General features: G+C 30.5%; 1 long non-coding RNA gene across 2 annotated transcripts in view; it reads left to right on the forward strand.

The window, feature by feature from the left end:
• The window catches only part of LOC122270402 (uncharacterized), a 201,760-nt gene that overhangs the window by 133,243 nt on the left and 43,903 nt on the right, over positions 1-24,614 (forward strand). Inside the window, exon 2 of one of the 2 annotated variants that reach the window (XR_006225775.2) lies at positions 21,292-21,338. The exons of the other annotated variant lie outside the window; for it this stretch is intronic. This is a non-coding gene — a long non-coding RNA (uncharacterized lncRNA). The remainder of the gene's footprint in view (positions 1-21,291; positions 21,339-24,614) is intronic. 2 annotated transcript variants of the gene reach the window in all.

Below are 24,614 nucleotides of genomic sequence, written 5' to 3' on the forward strand. Positions count from 1 at the left end.
CAGTATAAAAATAAAAATGTAACCTGATTAGTAGCCGTAGTATAGGATTAATGTAAAATTTAATTATACAAAATGCAACGTATTGGGAAAAAGTTGCAGTTTAACGCTACAAGTTTAAACAGCTTTACACTACAATGTAAAAAAAATTCTTAATTATGTTATTTCAAAATGACTTTCTTTGCCAACATTTTTCCATAAATCAATATTTTTAATAACTGACGAGCTGGCAAAACAAATTTGTATCACAAAGGGATTGATTCTTATTAAGTTAATTGACAAAATTAGGAAATTTTGATAATAGCTAATGGCTAGTTGTAACATTTTTAACAGTGGCCATTTTTTAAAACAAGTGGTGACTTTTTGAAAAATTTAAGATTTTAAACGATAAAAAAAATTATTAAAGTAAACTTTAAAATAATAAAACTATTGAAATAACGTAATTAAAATTATAATAAATGTCATACATTATTCCATCTTTCAATATGATATTGAAAACAATGCCATTTTTGCTTTATTATTCATTTATTATTTTTCCCCGAATATGATAAAGTTATAAAAATTAATGAAATAAATTCAAGCTCTAATTTCAAAAATATTTTCTTGACATTAAAAGAACTTGTGGGTCATAAGTAGCTGATGCCAAAAAAAAAACCTGATTACATATTTCTGTTAATTTTATTAGTTAATATTACAGACAAAAATTGGCAGTATCGGAGAAATTTTTATTTCTGAGAATTCTGAGTAACTGTTAATTATTTCTGAGAAAGTAAATAACCCAATTCAATCAAAGATACTCCAAGCAATTTATAACAATGAGTTGATTATTATACAGTTTTTTTTTCATAAAAAATATATTTTAGAAATTTAAAATCGCTCTGTGTGGCCTGGTTACACGACACTGAAGAGCCCTCTTTAAAGTGTTTCATAGAAACTCTACAAGCTCACACAATTCCTTTTAAATGGAAAGGCTGCGGTTTGAGACGAACTTCTCCCAAAAGTTATAAAAGAATTTTTTTTTTGTGAAATGTATTCTGCTGAGGAGAAATGTATTCTGCTTAATACGGAAGAGATTGACCACTGTACCATGGACTCATTTAATAATTCGTCGCAGAATTTTTATTTAGTTTATTTGTGATACTTTTTTCTTCTTCATTATTTTGAAATAATTTAAGTCAAAAAAAGTGAAAAATATTATTTACAGCATTTTAATAGTTTATGGCTATGAAATACAGCAGTGTTAAAGATAAAATCTTCTAAACACGTCTGAATTCCAATCAATATTTTTTTTCTCTTTCAAATCTGCACTTATTTGTAGTTTGATCTAAGAGAAACAGTTATTCATCATTGAAAATTCTTTCATTTAAATAACCAGTTATCGATTCTTTATTTGAATACGAATGAACAAAAAATTAAATCTGTTTTCTTTTTTTTTGCATCTTCTATTTTTAGTACAAATATATTTCTAATAATCTAGCTAATTATTTGTTGCTGAAACTATTCAATTATTTTTTATAATTAAAAAATACCAAAATATATTTTTGCTTGTAATTAGCTCGTACAATAAAATATATATGTAGAAGGGACACTGATGTCCAATCTGCATCAAAGGGTTAATGAAAAATTGATGAATACATAAAATGTTTTGTAAATAATTATTAATATTTTCGCTTGAGGTGATAATTGTATATTTGAAATACCAACTATGCTTTGATTACAAAATGAATTTCAAAATAAAATTTATACGCCAAATATATTGCAACACAATATTTAATATGAGAATATTCTTTTTTTTTTCTTTAGTAGTTGAGATAATTTTTTAAAAATTTTATTCTTTTTTCCCCCTTATATTAGATAGTGGATAAAGAAAAACATATGGGTCACTTGTGATGTGGTAATTTTCGTAATTATCTTTTATTATTAATAATAAAAGATATTAATTCTATATAATTCTATTATACTGGATTATAAAAAAGCAGAGATGTGTGTGGCTATGAAGAAGAATATATTCAGGGTGCCAATTTTAAATGGTGATGGTGGGTGGAATATCAAGGTGTGGTTGGAGGTTGTAGATTGGGCCAGTTGAAGACAGTATGAATTGAAGATGATGATGAAAACAGAAGGGTGATGAAAACAGAAGAAGATGAATATAATAGTTGAGCCGGATTAGAATTAATAAAAGGCTTTTATTTTATGTATATTTGCAGAGCTCGAGTTACAAAATATAAAAATCATAAGAATTTCAGTTTAATAAGTTTTGCATAGTAATATTAAAATAGGTCAGGCCATGGGAGACGCACGCCCCACGCGTATTGACAAAACATACCGTAGATTGTAAACGTGGCGATTGCAGGTGGAGTTGGCGATGGATTACGCGTAAATGTGGTGGGAGAACGAAATTACATTAACCTAAGCAGTGTAATTCNCATCCCCCACAGCCTGCCTAGTCAAAAGCCAAATTAAAAAGTACGTGTAATTCGTTCCGATCGGACACAGGAGAAGCATGGGTAGGAGATCCAAAATTGGCGATTTATTAAAATATAGCATAGCCAAAACAAAGCCAATAGCCTATCAATATGGGTTTAAAAGAATACCTTGGCGATCACGAGTCGCCAACAAATTTATGTGAATTATTACAACCATGCAACCGAAACATTTAGCCGTTGGAAAATTAGAATAAAAAGTTATAAATAGATTTTTGTTTTCGATTAAAGGCGACAGTGAATATATAAGTCTGCATTAGTAATGAAATAAAAAAGTATCCGTTACATTAATCTAGAAGAGAAGAAATAAATATTTTATGTTTGTTTTAAAAATATTAAGTTTTTGATTTATTTTTAATGTAATCCTTCTATTAATAAAAATCAGCTGAAGTAATGAAAGATATTTTAAAAGATAGAAAATAAATATGTGTATGCCAATTGTGGCATCACAGTGGCATTGCTCGGTATTCCCTACCCTGATGGTTTGTTTAAGATTCCGATTTTCTTACATTGATTTTTTAAATGTTGTGGGTCATTTTCCTATATTGATATTTTTTCTAATATATCCTAATTGTATACCGTTATAATAGTCATTGTCACTTGTGCAATGTGAGTTTATAATTGTCTTAATTTTTGACTGTATGATTTAAATCTCGAGTTACTTGAAATTCTGCTTTTTTCACAAAGGTGGACTAGCTAGTCGTCTCTGGCGACTAGTCTTAAATATAATAGCAGAGATAAATGTTTTCTGATTTGGAGAACAATTGTACTAGTTATTAAAAAATATTGAAATGGCACAATATTTTAACATCTAATATTACCTAGTCAAGGGAGTAAGATATGTAATGTTTTTCTGTGTCAAATAACTTTTGATCACATTTGAAATATTTTGATGAATCTAAATTGCTTTTGAAAGATACAAATAGCCCTTTGTTACTTGAAACATTTTTTTTAATGTATACGCAATTTGTTAGATAAACCATAATTAATCCATGGTATATAACGTTTATTGCTACACTATTAGAAATTTTTCGGAGAAAATGGTTGAATAACAGTTTATTTAATTGTTATTTTACCATATTCATGAAGTAAGCAGTCAAATGACATAATTAAGATAGTATTCAAACTGTTAACTGCTAGAAAAACAGTTTAACTGCTTTCATCTAATACGGTTAAACAACCAGAATTTTATCGCACCAACTAAGCCCACTTAATGAAGCCACTTAGTTCCTTGCAGATGGGTACATATTCTAATCAAAAGAGCTAATCTGTCAATCTCATGGCCGATAAAATAGGGGTTCGAGTCTCAGCGTTGACACCATAATATTTCCTCCAGACCCTTCAACACATGAAAAATTTCCAGTGCTTTGCACTTCCCAATTTGTGTGACCCTTTACTATTAGAATACGATACTCTTATTCACACATAGATGGCAGCACCATAAAGCTGCTAAACTATCTTCAATGCCTAGTCATTTTTTTACCTTTTTGAAACCATGCTAGTTGTAAATGGTTAAAAAAACGTATAATATTGTATTCATGTTTTTTAACCATGCTAGTTGTAAGCGATTTCAAAACTATAACGATAAAAAATGCTCTTTACAGTAATTTTTACGGTTAATTGGATGGACAGGTCGCTGCCTGTTACTTTACCATAATTGTAGAATGAAAATTCTAACATTGTACGTAAGTCATTATAGAGAAGGAGTTTTTTTAAATCATACTACTTTTTACATCTAGTTTTAATCTGTCGCAAATTATTTCTGATTATATTGGAAATCTTTTTATGAACCTATCTTATCGTACCAACATTAAAAATATTGATTAATTATGAATAAGTAGACTCCTAGTAATCTAAGATAAATAGTTAATAGTATAGTAAGAAATTTAAAATTAAATCTCTTAAACCTTGCAAGTTCAGCAACGCTGTTCTCAGTCTAAGTAAATGAAACTTGATGATATAAGTTTAAGTATAATTTTCTTGTGCACTTTCTCAATTTCAATGATGACAACATTCTGTGTCATTGCTTAAAACAAATCCAATTAGTTTCAATATTTTTCTTTGATTTTTCAGTTTAGAGTTTTCAAGCTAAACAACTGCTAGTTTTTACGCTGGATCCAATTTCCCTAATTTTATTTACAGCTGTAGCTTTTTACTTTTTCTCAAAAAATTCTTAATTCCAGTTTGTTTTGCTACTTAAGACAACAAACTATGAAAATATAGTTCGTATTCAATAAAAAAGTTGTTTAAAGATCGTTGTTTAAAATGTTTGTTAAATATAAAAGTTGTTTGAAAATCCTTTTTGGAATTTTAAAACTTGGATCTTGGGATTTAGATTTTGAGATCGGGTAAAAATTAAAAAAGGAGGACTTTTTGCAATTTTCTTTGTATGATTTATTGCACTAATATAGGTCGAAAATTTGACTCTTTAAAACTCCTTTAAAGCTATGAGTAACTTTCATTTGCGACTGCCTTCATCCAAAATACTTTTCAACGATAATTTGTTACATTGTTGCTAAATATTTTGCTCATACATCTACGCAATAAGAAAACAATAAGAGAAATTAGACACCGAGTATGGAAATATGTATCGGATCAAAATTAAACAAGTAACATTTTTCCACATTTATTGACATTCCTTAGGTGGAAAAAATTCGAACATTTCGAAGAACACGAGAAAGGTGAAATGTAGAACAATTGCTCGAGTTCAGCAACCTCTTAAATTTAAGCCACTTTCTTCTCTTCTAATTCAAAAGTCATAAAAAGTACAGTGCTGGACTTTGAAAAAGTAAAATAGAAAAAATGTACAAACCTGCTGACCGCTTCGGGATCCGTCGTAAAATTGGCTCCAATCGTCTTTAGGGAATACAGTCTCAAAGACGCATTATGTTCATAAAGGAAAGAAACAGCATCTATAGTCTCTTAAAATCAAAGTAATAGTTCTAAATTCAGCTTTTAGTTTAGTTTCGTTTTGCTCTTTTTTTTAAAGTTGAGTTTCCTCTTTTTTTGTCGAAGTTTATCGTTTGAAGATCTTTAAACACTATAAGTACTGTAAAGTTATAAACTAAAACATAATTTTAAAAAAAAATGGCGATATTTTTTTTTAAAAAGCTGGGGAAATAGAATCACTTTGATGGTTTAAATGTTATTTGTTCTTAATTGTAATAATAAATAAAATTTAATCAGATTAACCATTTCCATTGTTCTAAGTCAGCTTGCAGACTTCATTCAAAACTTTATTTCAAAAGTAAAAAGTATTATAAATGTAACAGTTTATACATTTTTTGTGCATTGTAAGACAAATAAAGAATTTATGCATTGAAAAATAAAAACGAACTTAGCATGTGATACAAAAAGATTTGTGCATTTCCTTTTATGAATGCATACAATGCATCTTTGAAAGACCATGTTAGCTGGACAAAAGAGGAGTGCGATGATTCCGTAAAACCAATCCATACCTATTATATTCTTATGCGCAAATTATAAACATATGAGTAAATAGAATGTATTCATCATTAAAGTCTATAATTGTATTATTTCTGCGATCCCTTTAAGACATAAGTATTGCATTGTGCAATTTCAGAATATTAGCTGAAATTCTAAATGTATTATTCAAAAAATTATCTTACAACGGAAGAGATTACAATATTAAAGACCACGTTGGTTTTTTCTAACTAACGATATGAAAAACGCATATTGCCTTAAATTTAATACTTAATTCAGTGGTAGCGATTTAAGGGAACCACAAATTTAGATTTTCTTAGGAAAAAAATATTCTATGACAAGCTATGATTTCAACCATAATAATATGAAGGTCGAATACTTTTTATCACGATTTTCAGCTCTTAAAACACACCTTTTTTCGATAAATTTTTATTGATCACCTAGCCGAAATCTGGAAGACCGACAGTTTAGTCGAAGGAGCGGTTGAGAGTTTATTTTCACTTTTTGCATACTTCGTTATATCTAGGAGAGTTAAAAAAGAATCGAAATTTTTTTTTCGCACCAACGTTTATCCAACTATAATTTCACATAAAAAGTACATTTTAATAATTTATTACTTACTTTAGCAATAGTCAAGAAATTTTTGAGCTGTAAGGTGCATTAAATTTTACACCATTTTAAACTGGATAATTTTAAATGAAAAAAATAGAAAACTTGAGCTAATTCGATCTAAATTTTTAAAACAATATAATAATGAAATTTACAAAAAAAGTAATAAAATTAATTAGTAATGAAATTAATCTATACATAATAATAAACGCGGCTGTGTGTGTGTGTGTCTGTAATCACAATATATCGCCCCAGAAGCCTCGCCCAGGCACGAAACTCGGCACATAATTGTGTTTTGACATAATGAAGAAGTATTTTTTTTCTTTTTCAAAAATTTTGATTAGTTATTTAGTTATCAGTCATTTTGTAAGTCTATGCTTTTCGTCTGCTTTTTCGTCTTCAAAGAGCCATATTCAAAAAACTATTAAAAAATGCATATACTTTTCCCCACTCTTATAAATGTATGCTAATGCGAACCTTACAATTGAAATATTAATTTTCGACAACTTAAACCAATAATATACGAAGGAATTAATAATTTAATTGTAAAGTTCGCATTAGTTTACATTTATTAAAGTGGAGAAAAGTTTAACTTTTGTATTAAAAATGTGGCAACATATTCGATACGTAAATAGAACGCTTCGCTTTGATATATTTGTCGCTGTTCATAATTGTTATAATAAGTTTTTCTTCTTCTTTCCACGCTCTATTTTTTTTTCTTAAGCGAAGACGATAATTTTTGTAGCGATATAGAAATAGAAATTGATACCATAAAAAATTATATAGAAATAGAAATTGATACCATAAAAAATTAATTCGTTTTCGTGTTCTTTTCATGTATTTAGCATTTTAGTTTTTTTTTCTTAAGCGTTGTAGCTATATAATATATAAAATAGGAATTTAATTGTTTTTGAAGGAACGATCACACTTACCTTGGATCTCTTTGGTTTTTCTATTCTTTATTTTAACAGTTTTTATTAAATGTAATTAGTTATTTTCAGAAAGTTTCAGTTTGCAGGTAAGCACTTAGATTTTAATATTGAAGTTTCATGATTTGCTTTCATAGTAATTGTTGTTCTAAAGTATTCGTTGACTTCTTAAAAACCCGATTACTGACATGGCAGAACCGCCTTCCAAAAAACTTTGTATTTTGTCAAGGAAAAAGATATTCAGAGATTCTCAAAGAAGAAGAAATGCCCAAGAAACGTCTGTGGAATGTTAAAGAAGGATGGAACATGACCGAATTTTGACAAGCAATTCTAGAGACCAAGAAGTATCAGAGAAACGTCAAAGAAGATTAGAAGAGGTTCGTGTCTCAATTAGCAGTGCTAGGGTCCGAGAAACACCTGAGAAACGTCAAAGAAGATTGGAAGAGGATCGTGTCTCTACTAGCAGTGCTAGGGCCCAAGAAACATAGCGTGGCGGACAGCTGGCCGCCTAAGGCGGCTAGTTAGTAATAAAATTTATAAAAATAACATATACTTGAAAAATTTTATTACTAAAAAATGCTCGGCCGATTTATTTCAGATTTTGTATCCTGTCACTTAAAATCCACATAATTTAAAATGATGTAGACATTTACAATTCAAAATCTCTCAACTATAATTATGTAATTATTAAGGATCCTTTATTACAAGAAAATTTTTTTGGATGAACAATTTTCATGATTACGTATAAAATATTTTTGATTCGCTTCAAAAACTTCCTGAGATATGGCAAAAATGATACATTATTAGTTCCAAACTTTCGACCGCTGTTCCATGTGTTTCAGATCTCGGCTACACTCCTTCCTAAATCCGACGAAAAAAGGTACGTTTAATGCGAAAAAGTACGTTATTGTGTTTGGTTCGTAACTTAAAGTAACTTAAGTAGGTTCGTAACTTAAAGTCGGTTCTCTGAAAAAAATATAATTCGCATTTAGTTCCAATCACTAGAATAAAAATCCAAACACTAAAACCAAAACTAATCATGGTGATATCTTTTTTTTTAATTTTGCACGCATGGACCAAAATTATCTTCAAACAGTCTCAAAAAGCAAACTTATAGGTCCAAAATTGATGAAAACCGTAAAACATAAAGAAAATTGTTTATCAATATGTCTCATTCAAACCAATAATGTTGAACTTTTTTTAATTTTATTATTATATTTATGCAGAAACTGAATTAATAATAAAAAAATAGGCAATCATATTTATTTTCTTCTAAAAATAAATTTACTTTAAGATAGCTTATCTCATTCACAAATAATATCAGTTTATTTTGCTTTATATTTTATTTTGTAATCGTCGTTGAACAGCCGACCCAATTCTGTGCTTACAACTATCTATGCTCAACTCCATAGCCCTGTAATTTTGAACCCGATGCAGAAGACAAGGAATTCCTAAATCAAACATTGGGGAAAACTAGTCTTTGTGAAGGACTTTTTGACGGAACTAACCTGTATTTGCTTTACATGCAGAGGAAAAATACAAAAACCTCCCATGGTTAAGAAGACTCTAACCCCTAGATCCGTCTACCACTTACGATATTTCACGCCAACTCTGTCATCAGAGCGAGTCAGAAACATAATTAATATCTACCTGCCAAAGCTGATATTCGAACCTGGAGCACTTCATTGGAAGGTGAGCGCTATTCCCTGAGCCTCTGTGGCTCAAAATAATATTATTGAGGTGTTTAGAACTATCAGCTGACTAAAACTAAGTATCAGATAAGTATTCTCACCGTGTAACGTAAATGCTAAGGTTCCGAGCCGTGATGGTTCAGGGGATAGAGCGTTCGCTTTCTAATGAGATGAATCGGGTTCGAATCCCAGCGATGGCTGGTCGATACGAATTCTGTATCCGGCTTGAATCAACCGCAGTGCTGAACGTAAAATATCGTCAGTGACAGACGGATCATGCATTAGACTCCCCTTGCCGTCAGGCTAACCGTAGGAGCTTCACGTGATTTTCCTCTCAGTGTAGCGCCAAAAGTCCTCCGCGAAGGCAAATTTCTCTCAATACTTGATCCAGGAAGTAACCTTATCTTCAGCATTGGGTTCAAAATTACAAGGCTACGGCGTTGAACGTTAGTAGTTGTAAACCTGAAAAATTGAGTCGACTGTTCAACGACGGTTATAAAATATAAAATAAAATGCTAAAGTTCCATAAAAACGTCCACCGCGAAGGCAAATGTTTCCCAATACTTTATCCAGGAGTTCCCTTACCTTCTGGCACTCATTAACTCAAAAACTGGTTCACTTGTTCAACAGCGGTTATAAAATTATTAAATTAATTAATACTAATCGCCTTTACATGGCTAAAATAGTTAAAAAACAATTTTATTTTTTCAATGTGCTTGATAACAGTGCAAATATTAATCGTTTCCTGACCGATGCATGCAAAAATCGTCATTTTATCGCTAAATCGAATTTTTATCAAACAAAATTAAGACCACTTTGAAACTAGCTCCACATTCGACAATTTTACCTGGAGCTTCGTGCTGTATGACAATACAAGTTAACATTACTTCCTGGCAACGACAAGCAAAATTAATTGCCAAAATCAATTTATCCTCAGTCAAAATTCTGACCTTTAATGTTAAATTGAGTGCTTTAAGTTTAATTCAATCTCTGTGCTGGATGATATTCACAAGTTTCAATCGCTTAATAAACTTTGAAAATCAGAATTTTTCATCATAATTAGTATTCATAGTCAATCGAAATTCTGACCTTTTCCGACTAACTGTAAAACTCAAATTGGAATTGTTCATCTCTGCTTCATGTCTTTTTCTACATATTATCGTCAAATAAAATTTAATGTCAATCAAAAATCCGACTAACTAAGAAGCTAAAACTGTAACTGTAAATTTCAATCATTTCCAGTTTCCAGATCACTGGAATACAGCCAGAATTTATCGCCATATCGCCAAATAATAATTACCGCCAATAAGAGTTTTGTCCATTTTCGACCAACTTAAGAGATTAAATTTTAACTGGAGTTCTGAGCTAAATGGCAATATAAGTATGAATGGCCTTCTGGCAGCTACATAAAGAATTTGCTGCCAATGCAAATCTTTTAAAAAAAATTACCATAAAAAACTATTTTACGGTAGTTTGTTTCAGGCTTAAATTATTTGGACCCAATTTTAATTGGTTATGTGGCGCACCTATCGAAAATTACTGTAATCGAATAAAAAATACTGATTTATTTAGAAAAATCCCTTTTGAAGTAATTTTAAGGATCAAGTTAAATATATAATCATTCGCCAAAACACAATTTTAATCGCCAAATTTACAATTTTATCGCATATATATATATATATATATATATAGCCCNACAGAAAAGATTTGGGTTACTTCAGGAAATGCCCCCAGTTGACAAACCTTTTGAAATAATTGCAATCGATAGTGTAGGTGGTTTTAATTATTACAATTCTACCAAAAAATATTTAACTTTAGTAATTGATCATCACACTCGATATATGTGGTCTTTTGCATCTAAATCAATAACTACGGAAACCTATGTAAATTTTTTGCACCAAATTTTTCAAATTCAAACCCCTAAAAGTATTTTGAGTGATAGAAATGCCGCGTTTACTTCTTCCCATTTTAAAAAATTTCTTAAGCATAGCAAAATCAAACAATTGTTAACTACAGCCCATAGACCCGAGACTAATGGAAAAGTTGGGGTAAGTTTCCTAGTATTAGTGCATTTAAAATGTTTTTGAAGGAAATAAATGCGGTTCAAACGTCAATTAAATTAGTAATGGCAAACAAAATTAAGGAAATTTGTAATTTTTGCCGCTCCGTAAGGGCATTCAAATAACCAAAATAAATTTCACTAATTAAATATAGCATTTAGAATTAAAGCAAATCTCATTGTTGCTTATTTATCTTTATTTTTAATCCCATTTTTCCTATTTTTCCTTAAATTCACTTTGTTTACATTTTTATTTTTGTTTATTCTCAAGTCCAAAATTTTATTTTCCATAACAAATTCTTCCTTCTGTTTATTATTATTTGATTTAACATTTTTTCTTTTATTTCTACTTTCCTTATTTTTATTCTTAATACAAAAGTATTTAATTTTTGTATTACATATATATATATATATATATACACAGAGAGAGAGACTTTTTTCGATTAGTGTTAGAGTTTCCGATTTTCATTTATGTTTGATAATTGAAATACAGGAATACAAATTACAGTTTTTTTCTTTCTGACCGCTGATAAATCGACGCTGAACGCTGGTATTGACTTTTTATCGCCAAACAGAATTTATCTTCAACCAAAATAACAATTAATTTCCGACTTGGTAGACTACTCAAATTTTGACTGGACTTACGTGCCGGATGTCAATACAAATTATAATTGTTTTCTAAATGCTACAAACAAATTTTTTTTATCACCAATAAGAATTTTAAAAACTTCCCATCAGCTAACTAACAAACAGATAACTGAAAAGAAGAAAATAGAAAAAAAAATTTAAAACTGCTCTTTTTAAGGGTACTTGAGAAGAAGAAAAACTACAAAGATAATGTGACCCACGTTTTTCATTTTCGGCCCCATAATTTTTTTTTTCAAAATGCTTATTTTATTTTATAACCATACAGTTAACAAGTTTAAGACATTTTTATTTTTTTTGCTGTAAAGTTTCGATTTTTTATTATTATGTCCAAAATCATGATAACTCTTATTTTAGTAAATAATTGCTTCTACATCTCATGCACAGCATTTTAAAAAATTTCAATTTCAATTCTAGTCGCATTAAATTCCTAAAATTCACAAATAGAAAATATAAATAAAACTGATTTTAAGCAACTTTGTTCGTTAATTACAGTATTTATAAATAAGGCCATTACATGCTCAATGGACATTCTAATGCTTAGGCAAACCAAGATCTCCCCAAAAATTTCCTCGTGGAGTTCTAATGAAAAAAAATCGAATATATTATTGAGAATAACGTTAAGACATTATAAAATAATTAGATTTAAATAGAAATCAATAAATTTCTGTGTTTTATGATAATTAAAATCAAAATAAAAGTTGCGGAAAGATTTGCAACTATTCAGTAAACTTTTTTTTCATTCCTTTGTTGTATTTAAATCAGCGAATACGTACTCATTAGCTAAGAGAATAATGAATAATTAAAAGAAAAACCAAACAAGAAAAATCTAAAACAGATTTTTTTAATCGATACTAAAGTTAAATTTAAATATTAAATTACGAACGCAATAAATCAATTTGTCAGAAATGAAGCCTTTAGAAGTATGCAAATCTTAAACTCCGATTCTTTTATGTTAAAAATATTTTTTAAGTTAAATTCGCGAAATTTTATTTAATAACGAAACTTTTTTTTTTGTTCCATAGCATTTGTAACGGATATGAATCTCGTTTAACTTTTGAAGTATTATAAAAATAGCTCATTTTTAATATAAATTCACATAAAATGCATACTTCTGACAAAAAAAGAAGAAAAAATTAGTACGACTAGCTATATAAAATGTTTAATTTCCTGCAATTTAACGGGTAAGTTATATATGCTATTTATATCACGCATTAGGGAGAAATTTTTAATTAAATTAATTTTTTTTACTGTTTTGCTTCATATGGTGTTTTTGTCACCTTTTCATATTCCTTAGTTAAAATTAAATATTAACATCGTTAAAAGTAATAATTTGCAGAGATAAAACAACAAGGATTAAAAGAGGAAAACAATAAGAAATTTAATAAAAATTAAATAATATTATTTTATTTTATGATCTTCGTTGAACAGCCGACCCAATTTCGGATTTATGACTACTAATGTTCCACTCTGCAGCTTTTAATTTTGAACCTAATCCAGCAGACGAGAGAACTCCTGTCTCAAGTGTTGGGAGAAATTTGCTTTCGATGAGGACTTTTTGATGAAACTAACCCCTCATTTGCATTACATGGAGAGAAAAACCACGAAAATCACCCTCGGCTAGCCTGACGGTAACTCTAACCCATGATCTCTCTACCACTGAGGATATTTTAAGTCAGCACTGTAGTTGGCGCGAGCCAGATGCGGATTCGTATTGGCCAGCCATCGCCGGAATTTTGGGGAAAGCTTGTTTGATAAGAAACTTCCTTTAAATGCGGTAAAGAGGTAAAAAGCACCTGTGTCCCGTCCAAGTGCTACTAAGATTGTGTCATTCTCTCAGATTTAGCAGTTCCGTGTAACATGCATATGCATGTACTTATGTTGAGCGCAAGTTCGGTTTTCAATCGAACTTGCGCACAAAGCTTAATTAGAGCAATAACTTCTCTGTTTCATATCAGACTGATAATTCTCAAATAGACTGTTCGTCTGCACTAAAAGTAATGTTGCTTTAGGCTAGGTGGCAAAACTCTCTAGATAAACAATGGTAGTTCTATTTTTATCTAGGCAAAGCCAATTTGTGAAATAAGATACTTGTTTCAAAACATAAAATATGATTTATAATTTTCAAAATTATTTGTGTTTCTTCAATTTAGCTTTAAAAAAAGCACAGGAGAGTTCAAAGAACAATTGATAACTATTTTTATAAGCTAGATATATCCTTAATAATCACTTTTGTTTCTTAACTTCTGTATTATAATGATAAAATCAATAAAAATATTCAAAGCAATAAAGAGAATTTGAAACAAATATTGTTTTACTAAAAATAATTATTTTAATGTATTGAACAATCTCAAAGGCACAATACCGTTCTTTTACAATATCAAATATCAATGTGCTATGGGGGCTAATGATGCTAAATATCTATCTTTAATATGACATTGTAGATTATACGTACAAAACAAATAATACGTCTTTTTTTCACCAAGAAAGCATCCCAAGCATTCTGTAAAAACCATGCTCTTCACAACATTAAAATATCAATTAAGTTAAATATGAGTGCTGTTATTCTTTTGTAGCCAAGGTAACTGGAACATGTATAAAATTAATATGTTATAAAATGTAAAAGATGTTTGCAACATATGATTTATAATATATCTTTTTTCTAACATATCTGTGCACCGCCTTTTGGAACACTAGAGTTGAGATGCTTAGAACAGATTAAATTTAGATTATGAGAAAGCTTGCGTACAATCATGTTCAGTTTTGAATCTATTGCAGCTGTACTGAGCATGACATAAATACTAAATGCTATAAAATGGCAAATCTTTCTCTTATTGAACCACTGACTGATTCTGGAATTGAAGGCATATTTAAATTGCAGGTTTTCGATTGAAAAAAATAACTTTTTTGAGTGCTGTGTTTTCATATTTTTAAAAAGTTTTACAGCATTTTTTTCTTTTAAGTTCAAACTTTCTTCATGCAAGTAAAAGGCTGATAAATAGTCATTTAAATTCTGCTTTCTTGCATAAAATTCTCTCTTAAGGGCTCTTAAATTTAACAAGATGACAACTTTAACATATTACTGAAGGAACTTGTTGTAAAAGATGTATCACTTTGTTACGCCCCAGAGGAAGAACGAACAAAAAATAAAAGCTAAAAAAGGAACACGAAAAAAAAAAAAAATATCTTGGCAACAGCGTAAGATAAAAAACGGAGCAATTTTTCACTTTTTGTCGGTAACCTGAAGAAAAATTGCTGGAACAAAAGCTTTAAAAAAATGCATCGTAAAAAAAAGGGCGGGAAAAACGTGACTTCAAGCATTCACATGCATTTTTGCAATTCTAATGGAGATGAAAAGTCACTATTCGTGAGTTTAGAAGTTGAGTAATACAGTCATCAGTGTAATACGAATCAATTCATTTAGGTGATTTAAATTTACCATAAATTAACAACACTAGTCTTCTCATCGACAAATTGAATTTAAAAGAGTAAATTCAAATTCACTATTTGTGAGTTTAGAAATTGGGTAATACAATCATCAGTGTAATCCGAATCAATTCATTCAGGTGATTTAAATTTAATATGAATTAACAACACTAATCTTCGCATCAGCAAATTGAATTTAAAAGAGTAAATTCAAATTTACAGATTTTAAATAGTGATTGAAATAAACAAGATTGAGAGGCAGAGCAGCCCACAGGGGGTATCAAGGAGGGCAACTAGAAATAAAAATTTCTTTTGGGGGGCGATATACTTTTTTTTGAAATTTTCGACATTCTTTTAATTTTTTAACTGTAAGAGAGGCTTGAGGGACATTTTTAAATATTTAAGAGTTTTTTTTGTTGTTGTTTGGAGGTGTTATAAGATAACTCTTTCGTGATTGATATTTTCCCAGTCCAATTTGTTCATGGTTGATGTGCCACTTTATAGTGATATAAAATAACAAATAAGAATCATTTGTAACCAGTGGTTTAGTTTAATGGAAATAGGAAGTTTTTCATGAAGTTAGCGTTTAAAATCCTTTCTGGTAGGAGTTACTTTTTAAATTGTTTTTTTTTCCAGCCAAATTTATAATATCTTTAATTTACAAATTCACAATTACCTGAAACAACAAATATAAGAAGCACATATGTGTTCAGTGGTTTGATTAGATCAAAAATGATATTTTTATTTTTGTAGGAGGGAGATATTTGGGAAAGTCTTTTTTGATGGGATATTTTCTCAGTCATTTTTATTGCACTTTTCTTATATCTAAAAGTAATATTGGATAGAAGAAAGAGATTCATTTAAAATGAAATTGATGCATTTTATGTTCATCTTACGGATTACAATTTTAAATTTTTATAAGAAGAATAAAAAATTTTAATGTGTACCAGTTTACAAAGAACTGAAGGGTTAAGAATTTATATAGAAAGGGTTCCAAACCTACCAGTATTTCCACTACTCTCATTCCAGTGCCTCGTTCCCAGAATTCTTATAGCTGAAGGTGTGCAGTGCTCAAAACAAAAAAACGGACCACCCAGATTAAGATTTGATCTAATGATCGGATTTTTACTTTCTAGGACTCAATCTTAAGGTTTGAAAGGGTGACCTCAAGTACATTGTTTAATTAGTGCAGATATAGTTTAAGTTACGAAATCAGACACAGAAATGTACTTTCTCTGAATAAACATGTTATTTTTCGACGGGTTGAGATTTCTGGCCACCAAAATATAAGGTGCAAACATATGTGCAAAATAAATAATTTTGCCCACCATTATAAAATTCGTTTATTCACAGATAATTCCATATGTAGGGGAAGTTTGAGTTTATTTGTATTTTTACCAATTCACATAAATAATGAAAGGTCAGAAATTAACTCTAACTATTTATTGAAAGGACAAAACACATATAAAATAAAACAAGAATAAAAAAATACAAGAATTTGGAAGAGGGGGTTTTGGGCTCGAATTAAACGTCCGTACTTTACGGCGGTTCCTGGCAGACTGTCTTAGTTCACCGCCAGAGGCGCTATAGTCGGGGAAAGAGGAAAGCTTGTCACACATGGTAAATAGTACTTTTACTAAATATTTATTGTTTTTTATAATTTTATTTAATATTTATTGAAATTTTTTTTTATTCCTTTTTGTCTCTATTTACCGCAAATGAGGGTTAGAGTGAGTGGAGATATTTGCCGTCCACGAAGGTAAATTTCAGGAGTTCTCTTGTCTTCTGGATTGGTTTCAAAATTACAAGGGTGCAGAATTGAATATTGGCAGTCCTAAACTCAAAATTTGGGTCTGCTGTTCACCTACGGTTACTAAAAAAAAAAGTAGTCAAATTTTTGAATAGTATTTATTAATGTAGCTTCTATTAAGCGTAACATATTTTAATAAAATGACGGTATATAGATAAAGTATTTTGGCTATCGGGCTCCATTTTTAATCATCCAATTACTATAAAAGTAATCAATGTGCAAAAGAGATCTACATTAGTGCAATCTCATAAACTTTTCAATACTCAGTGAGAAATTTTATCTTGTTACTAGTGCTGATTCATAAAGCGGTTTTGTTATCCTTAATATTATGATTCTTTCACCATTTCCAACCCACAAACGATAAAGTAATTTTTCGATCAATCAACTTTAAAAAACTTTTATGTGTAACTAACTCATATTTGTCTTTAAATGACCACGAGGTGAGAAAAGGACCACGAAAACCTCCCATGGTTAACCTGACTGAAAGAGGATTTGAAATAGATTGTTTGGAAATTGAATTTATTGAGCTAACGAGTAAGACATGGTACTGTGCTCGAATTTGCAATCTAAAGTTATGATAAAATAACCGATAACAGTCTTTCTATGTGATTTACCGTAAAATTTACGGTAAAGAACATTTTTCACCTTTACGATTTTGAAACATTTACATGGAATGGCTATAGAACCATGAATATGAAACTATACTGTTCTTTAAACATTTACAATTAGCATGGTTTCAAAACCGTAAAAAAGAAATTTAATTAGACATAGAAGATAGGAGTTTCGTTGGGTAATGAGCATTGGAGTGAGAAAGTGACAAATTGAGGACACTGAAAATTTTTCATACATAGAAGGGAATAAAGGACATATTGTTGTGTCAATTCTGGAACTCAAACCACAGTTCTTTCACGAGACTCCCCGATTGGTCTTCTGGGCTTTAATATGCATCCAGCTGCAAGGAACTAAGTGGCTTTGGGTGGTCTTAGTTGGTGCGATAAAATTCAGGTTGTTTGACCATATTATGTGGTGGTACTTATTCCTCTTGGCCTAGAACAAGGCTAGACCAAGTCCAGGAGACCGTTCACCGACAGAAAATCAAACACCATTTGCGGATCCTCCAAAATAAAAATTTTCTCCAGTCCCATACAGGACAGCAAATGATCAGGTGAATCCTGGTGAGCATTACATTTTAGGCATACAGGGAACGTCTTTTGACCCTGAACAAATGTTAGTCGGCGGGTATGACCAGTGATTAGTCTTGTGATAGCTGTCTGTAGTTTCCTATCACCTTTTAGCTCCAGGGCAGCCCCAGGACTATTTTGTTGATACCATTCACGACTAGGTGGAATCCTCCAAGTCCTATTATTGTCGGCCTTTACTTTTGCATAGATTTCATTGTATGTTAGAAGGCCACTACTATCTATGGGATCATTGGAGCCCTCCTTGGCCAGTTCATCGGCCAGATCATTAAAGTGAAGGTTCACGTGGGAGGGGATCCACTGAAGATGTATATCATTGTGATAAGAGTAAGTCATCAAATTGTCGATGATATTTAGGCCAATTCTGTCACTGATGTTTTGCCAATTACTCAGGTATTGAACTGAGCTCTTACTATCCGTGAAAATCCAGATATTCTCTGTACTCTCAATGGAAATCATGTGTTCTAGAGCCGCGTTTATGGCGATTAGTTCTGATCTGAAAACTGAACAATGGTTTGGGTTACGCCTTTTAATTTTTGTAACGTCATCTTGGTTTTTTATGACAACACCACTATCAGTGTTGCCATTATCAAATTTACTTCCATCCGTGAAAATATGTACTGCTTCATTTGGGGTGTTGTGGATTGTCTCCAGTGCCAACTGTCTAAGAAGTGCTGGATGCTGATTTTTCTTACTACTGGAGGCCAAAAGTTCCTCGTGAAAGAAAACCCTCGGAAGGTCTTTCAGTGGATCTATATTTGGTTCTATCGAGCAGTGTTCTATGTCAGGGAACAGCAGATTCAATTTACCTGCCCTGCAAAAGGGACTGTCTCTTTTTAATCTCTGTCTTCCAATTCATCAAGTAGGTAGAAGTACGATGTTGGTCTCCATAGCTGTATAGCTTGCTGTAATATTTTGCGGTGCTAGAAGTCCATCTCATAAACAATGGTTGGAGATTAGCCGCGTATAGGACAATCTCATTAGGACAGCTATTACGTAAGCTGATCCGTGCAGCACTCAGCTGTATCCTTTCTAGCATTTTTAAATTACCAGCAGAAGCTGTCAGTAAAATCTGGAATCCAGCATTGGTCTGATAAAGGAAGTGTAAGTTGTATTTAGGGTATTGGCATCTGCTCCCCAGTCGCGTCCAGATTTTTTTATTGCATTGTATGATCTTGAGTTTCCTCTTACTTAATGAAAACCGTAGCTTACCGTTCGTCAGAGGCCCTCTGCCTAAACCTCGGACGCGTCTCTTTTAATCCTGCGCGTCAGACGAGGCAGTATCTAATACTATAGGTGAACGGTTCATGGTGAAGGAGAAGCGTGCAGCTTCTGTTGGTACTAGGACGCCCGAGGGAAGAAGTCTGACTTAGTCCGTTGCCTTTATGCTTTAGCTGGGTAGTGGAATGGCTTTCACGCCTTGGGTGACCCTGCCAGGAGTATAAAACTCCGGACGTACTTCACCCATTCCACCCAGGGCCACCACCCCCGCCACGATGAAGCAGCATAATAGGACTTGGGGGAGGGGGGTATTATGTGAAAGCAGTTAATAAACGGTTTTTCTCACAGTTAACAGTATGATTATAATTTTACTTACGGTCATTTGACTGTTTTGTTTGAATATGGTAAAATAACAATTGAATAAATTGTTATTTAGCCATTTTTTCCGAGAAATTTCTAACAGTGTAGTAAGTATTTACTTTTAAGCTACCGATAGCAAATTTTATCCATACGTGCTTCTTTTCAACTTAAACGTCAATCAACTTATACTAAAAATGTAATAAAATATTTCCAAGGAGTTTTTTTGTCAAATTACGCAAAATATTTTGTCAAATTACGTTACGTTTTCTCTGAACTACCTTCAAAACATTTATTTATCAGTTTTTGTTAAAACAATTGCCTCGGTTATAAAGTGAGGTTTTATGGGCTAGGAAATTAATCCTCAATGATGTTTAAATTAGTAATAAAATTAGAATAAATAATGTGTAATTTGTAAGAAAATATTTATATTCCGTTTGTAATCATTGATCAATAATTCGATAAAATGCTGAGCCTACAAAGCCAAATAATAAAAACATATTCACTTATTTGCTGAAAGGCAAATATCGTATGAAAATAATATATCGTATTTTTCTACAGTTGTCCTTGAATTTTAAACATTATGCTTTTGCTAACTTTAAATAAATATCAGTACGATTGGGTTCTTGCAACCCAAGAAGTGAAGTGATTATGCCTAAATCATGTGATTTAATCTGATTTAATAGGATAGATACCTCTGAGAGACGACGCGCTTGTGTGTCGAATCTGATTTGCTTCTAAATCCACAAATGCCACGATTTACCTGCGAAAACGTCACTTGTAGGTACCCATTTCCCTCTTTCTAATTCTGTATTCATTTTAACTATTATATTAATTTAGTTAAAAGTGCTTTCAGCAAGGTTGGCAAATTTTTGCCAAAGTGGAAAAAACGGTGGAAGAAAACCATAGGAAAAACCTCTCAAAAATAGTTTTTGCCGCAAGTAAAAATTGATAAAATGGATATTTCTCATTTAAAATAGAAAACTATGTTATTAAAAGACTATGATATTCTCTCTTTCTGTTTATATATATATATATAGATAGATAAAGCATTAACTGGGTCTGATTCATCAGTACCTTTACAAAATGACAATCAAGAAATTCGAATTTGCAATTTTAACTTCCTAATCCAAATTGTTTTAAAATTAAAAAAATAAATTGTTTACCTGTAAATTATTTCTCTCTCATTTAACGGTAGTTTTTAAAATTCTGTTTCAGTGTTTTTTATTATTATTAATTAATATACTGTTCGCTGTGACATTTGAAAGCAAGAATCNATATTTTTATTATCTATCTTTTATCAACTTACAAGTTTATCTTTCTTATCTACCTTTTATCTACTCACCAATTTGCTATTAATTTTGATTTGAACGCATAATTTATAAAAGAAAAGTAACAAACTGAAATTCTCATGTTTTCAGAATGAGTGTATATTTCTCTGAAGAAAATAAAGCAGAAAGGGCAGAAAGTAAGAACTTATCATTAAAATTTACCCATAGGCTGTCTTTTGTTAATGAAATGAATGAATGAAATAAAATTTTAAATGGTGGAAATTATAAAACTGCACTTTTTTGTTCCATTTAGAAACTTAATAGTATTTTATTAGTTTTTAATTAAAAAAAATTTTGATGATTTCATTATAGTTAATTTTAAAATCATCTCATGTAAATTTTAACCAACCCAATTTTTACCTGTTTTTTCCATATTTCTTGCCACTGGCTTGGCAAAAGTTTATTTTTGCCGGCAAAAATTCTTCCCTGGTGTTCAGCAATAGATTTCTAAATTTTAATGTTTTTCTCCTAAGCGGACGACTCTCTTTATCGAATTTATTTTTTCGTTCTAAAATTTTTTATTTTACTCAGGATTTTCTGAATTAAAATTCTGTATACGAGTCGTGCCCAAACCAGTTATTATAAAAACTGATGGAATACATGGATTTTCAAAACTACAACTAGTTTTATGAAGTTTTAAGATTACTATATATTTGTATATGGCCGCGTCGAACACAAATAAATGTACTGGATACAACATAAATGAACCGAACATAAATAAATGTACCGGTACTGGATACCCATTAAAATTGACCGAGGCCGGGTACCCAGTGCCGGGTCTTAAGATTGGAAACTGGGAGTTGGTTCAAGGTACTGGGTTGTGAAATTATTTTGCTGGGTCCGTGTAATGATAATTTGACCAATTACCAGATACATCCCTTATTAATTGTTCTATCACAACATCCAGTTGAATCGTGAAAGGTATCATCCCCAAAATAATCGTCTGATCTCTCAAGAATTTTCATTTTTTTGTTTGCTTTTTACTCGTCCCGACAGTTTTATTATTTACTTTTTTGTTCATCGCTTTCCTTCAAGAGAGCCATAGTCCTCATAAAAGTTGATGTTTATTTGGAAGTTCTGAAAAGAAACATAGAATTTCGTAAGAGCAGGAGCAGTCTGAAAATGTGTAATAATTTTTTATCACCTGTCTGCATCTAAGAATAGAATGATTTTACGCGCTTTAATTGCGTTACACACCTGCCAAAGTAATCTGCTTCTCTTTTTAAGCATACGATTTTTTACAATTGAAGGCCATGTATTCCTACATAGGCATTTCCTCGTCTTTTTGGGCCCTCGCCTGACCTTCAGACATCTCTAAGCCATTCTTCCTAAAAGAAATAAAAAAAGAAATAAATAAATAAAAATTCTATTACTGTCAAGTGCTTTTCGCAGCTCAATCCCCACAGCCACAGTGTCTGCTGTATTGGCGTTCTTTTTTTTTCTCTCTCTCTATTCGAAATTAAATATCCTCATTACGCACTCGTGGTCAACTTAGAGTGACTAGACGGTTTACTCAATCTATTGTTTTCGTTCTCTTCTTTTTCGAATTAATAGATTTGACAAGATTCGGAGAATTAAGAAATTCATCAGTTTCGGAAAAAAGGAATGAGAGAGTGGCTCTAAATGGGTAGTAAAATAGTTGCGTTTAAAAAAATTGGTTAATGTAGACAAAACATATTCTTTAAGTGGTGGTAAAATTATTTGTATTTTAGACTGGAAGACGTTCACATAACTAAAAGAGTTTTTAGTTATAACAAATAAACTAAAGCAAGCAAAAAGAAATTTTATTTAACTAAAAAAAAAAATTCTTTTCACTTATAAAAATTAGTTGCAAATTAAATATTCCACGTTAGTTAAATTTATTCAACATGCCAAAAAATATATTACATTTAAAAAAATTCGCATCGAAAAATAAGTAGTAAAAGCAAAATAATTTTTTATACAAAAATTAATATATCATAAAAATAAAATATCCAACATTAAAAAATAATTTCCGTTGCATAAGTAAATTTAAAAAAATATTCTACGATAATTAAATTTTACTACATAAAAATAAATGATTTGACATGAAATAAATATTTTTATTTACAAAAAAGAGTTTCAAAAAATATATTCCATGGGAAATGAAATTTGTTTGAAATAAAATAAATATTTCGGCAATAAAAAAATTTTTTTTAATTTTAAAAATGAGTTGAAAAATTATTATACGAAAATTTAAGTTATTTAATATCAAAATAAATATTACGTCACTAAAAAAAATATTTTGAAATAAATATGAGCTGCAAATAAGTATTCAACTGTAATTGGGTATAATATGAAAAAAACACAACTACTTTCACTCCGAGCATTTTACTAGGAATAATATTTACCTTTTAGTTTAATTAATAAGCTGAGTTTTAAATATGTTTACAAAATTCATAAACTTAGATAAAATAACAAAATAAATTATTCCAAAAGAAACTAGACTAATACATTTCCAACCTGACGAGTAATGACTTATAACAACAAACTTCGTTTGATGTTTACTTGTTGCTAGAAATCAGGTTCGTAGAAAATGCTGTTTACTAGTTAAATTTAGTAGGAATAACACGACCTGTGACGTAGGCTATAGTATACCCAATTAAGTTTACTCACTATAAAAACAAATATTGAAATAATAGAAATATTTATTTTCACTTGTCATCTAAAGAATTACAAAATTCCACTATACTTACATTTATTCATTATAAAAATAAACATTTAAATACACATTGCAACTAAACATTGCAATTTTAAAAAAATGAACATTGCAACTTCAAAAAATATAGATATTTTCTTTTAAAAAAATGAGTTACAAACCAAATTATTCCACTTTAGTTAATTTTTTTTAATATAAAAATAAACATTGTGCTTTAAAAAGATCAATACCACAATTGAATACCTACCTACAAGTGACTTCATCCTAGATAAATTGTGGCATTTCTCGATTCAGAAGCCAATCAGGCTCGACATACACGCGTGGTGTCGCCTATAGATATCCAATTAAATCTGATTTAAATCACATGGTAAGGCATAATCACTTCACTTCTTCTCGAATTTAAAGTACCAAATTATTTGCTGATCATATTCCGTTTCGATCCAACGGGTCGCATAAGCACTTTTTTTATTTTATTTCAGATCAGGCACGAACTTTTGAAATCGTCTGATATAAGTGACAGGTTTATTCGGCTTGGCGGCCCTGAAACTAATTAAAACCTTCTTAACTTTTAGTAATTGTTTTTTAACAATTAGGCATAACACAATAAATTAATAAATTGCTTATTATGGGATTTTTTTTCGGCACATCTTTAGCACTACACCACTCAATTCCCCTATATAATTACATAATCTAAAATTATGATCCATATCAATAACCATTTAACAATTTAAAACCT

The sequence above is a fragment of the Parasteatoda tepidariorum genome, chromosome 7 (assembly GCF_043381705.1).
Source record: "Parasteatoda tepidariorum isolate YZ-2023 chromosome 7, CAS_Ptep_4.0, whole genome shotgun sequence".
Taxonomy (NCBI): domain Eukaryota; kingdom Metazoa; phylum Arthropoda; class Arachnida; order Araneae; family Theridiidae; genus Parasteatoda; species Parasteatoda tepidariorum.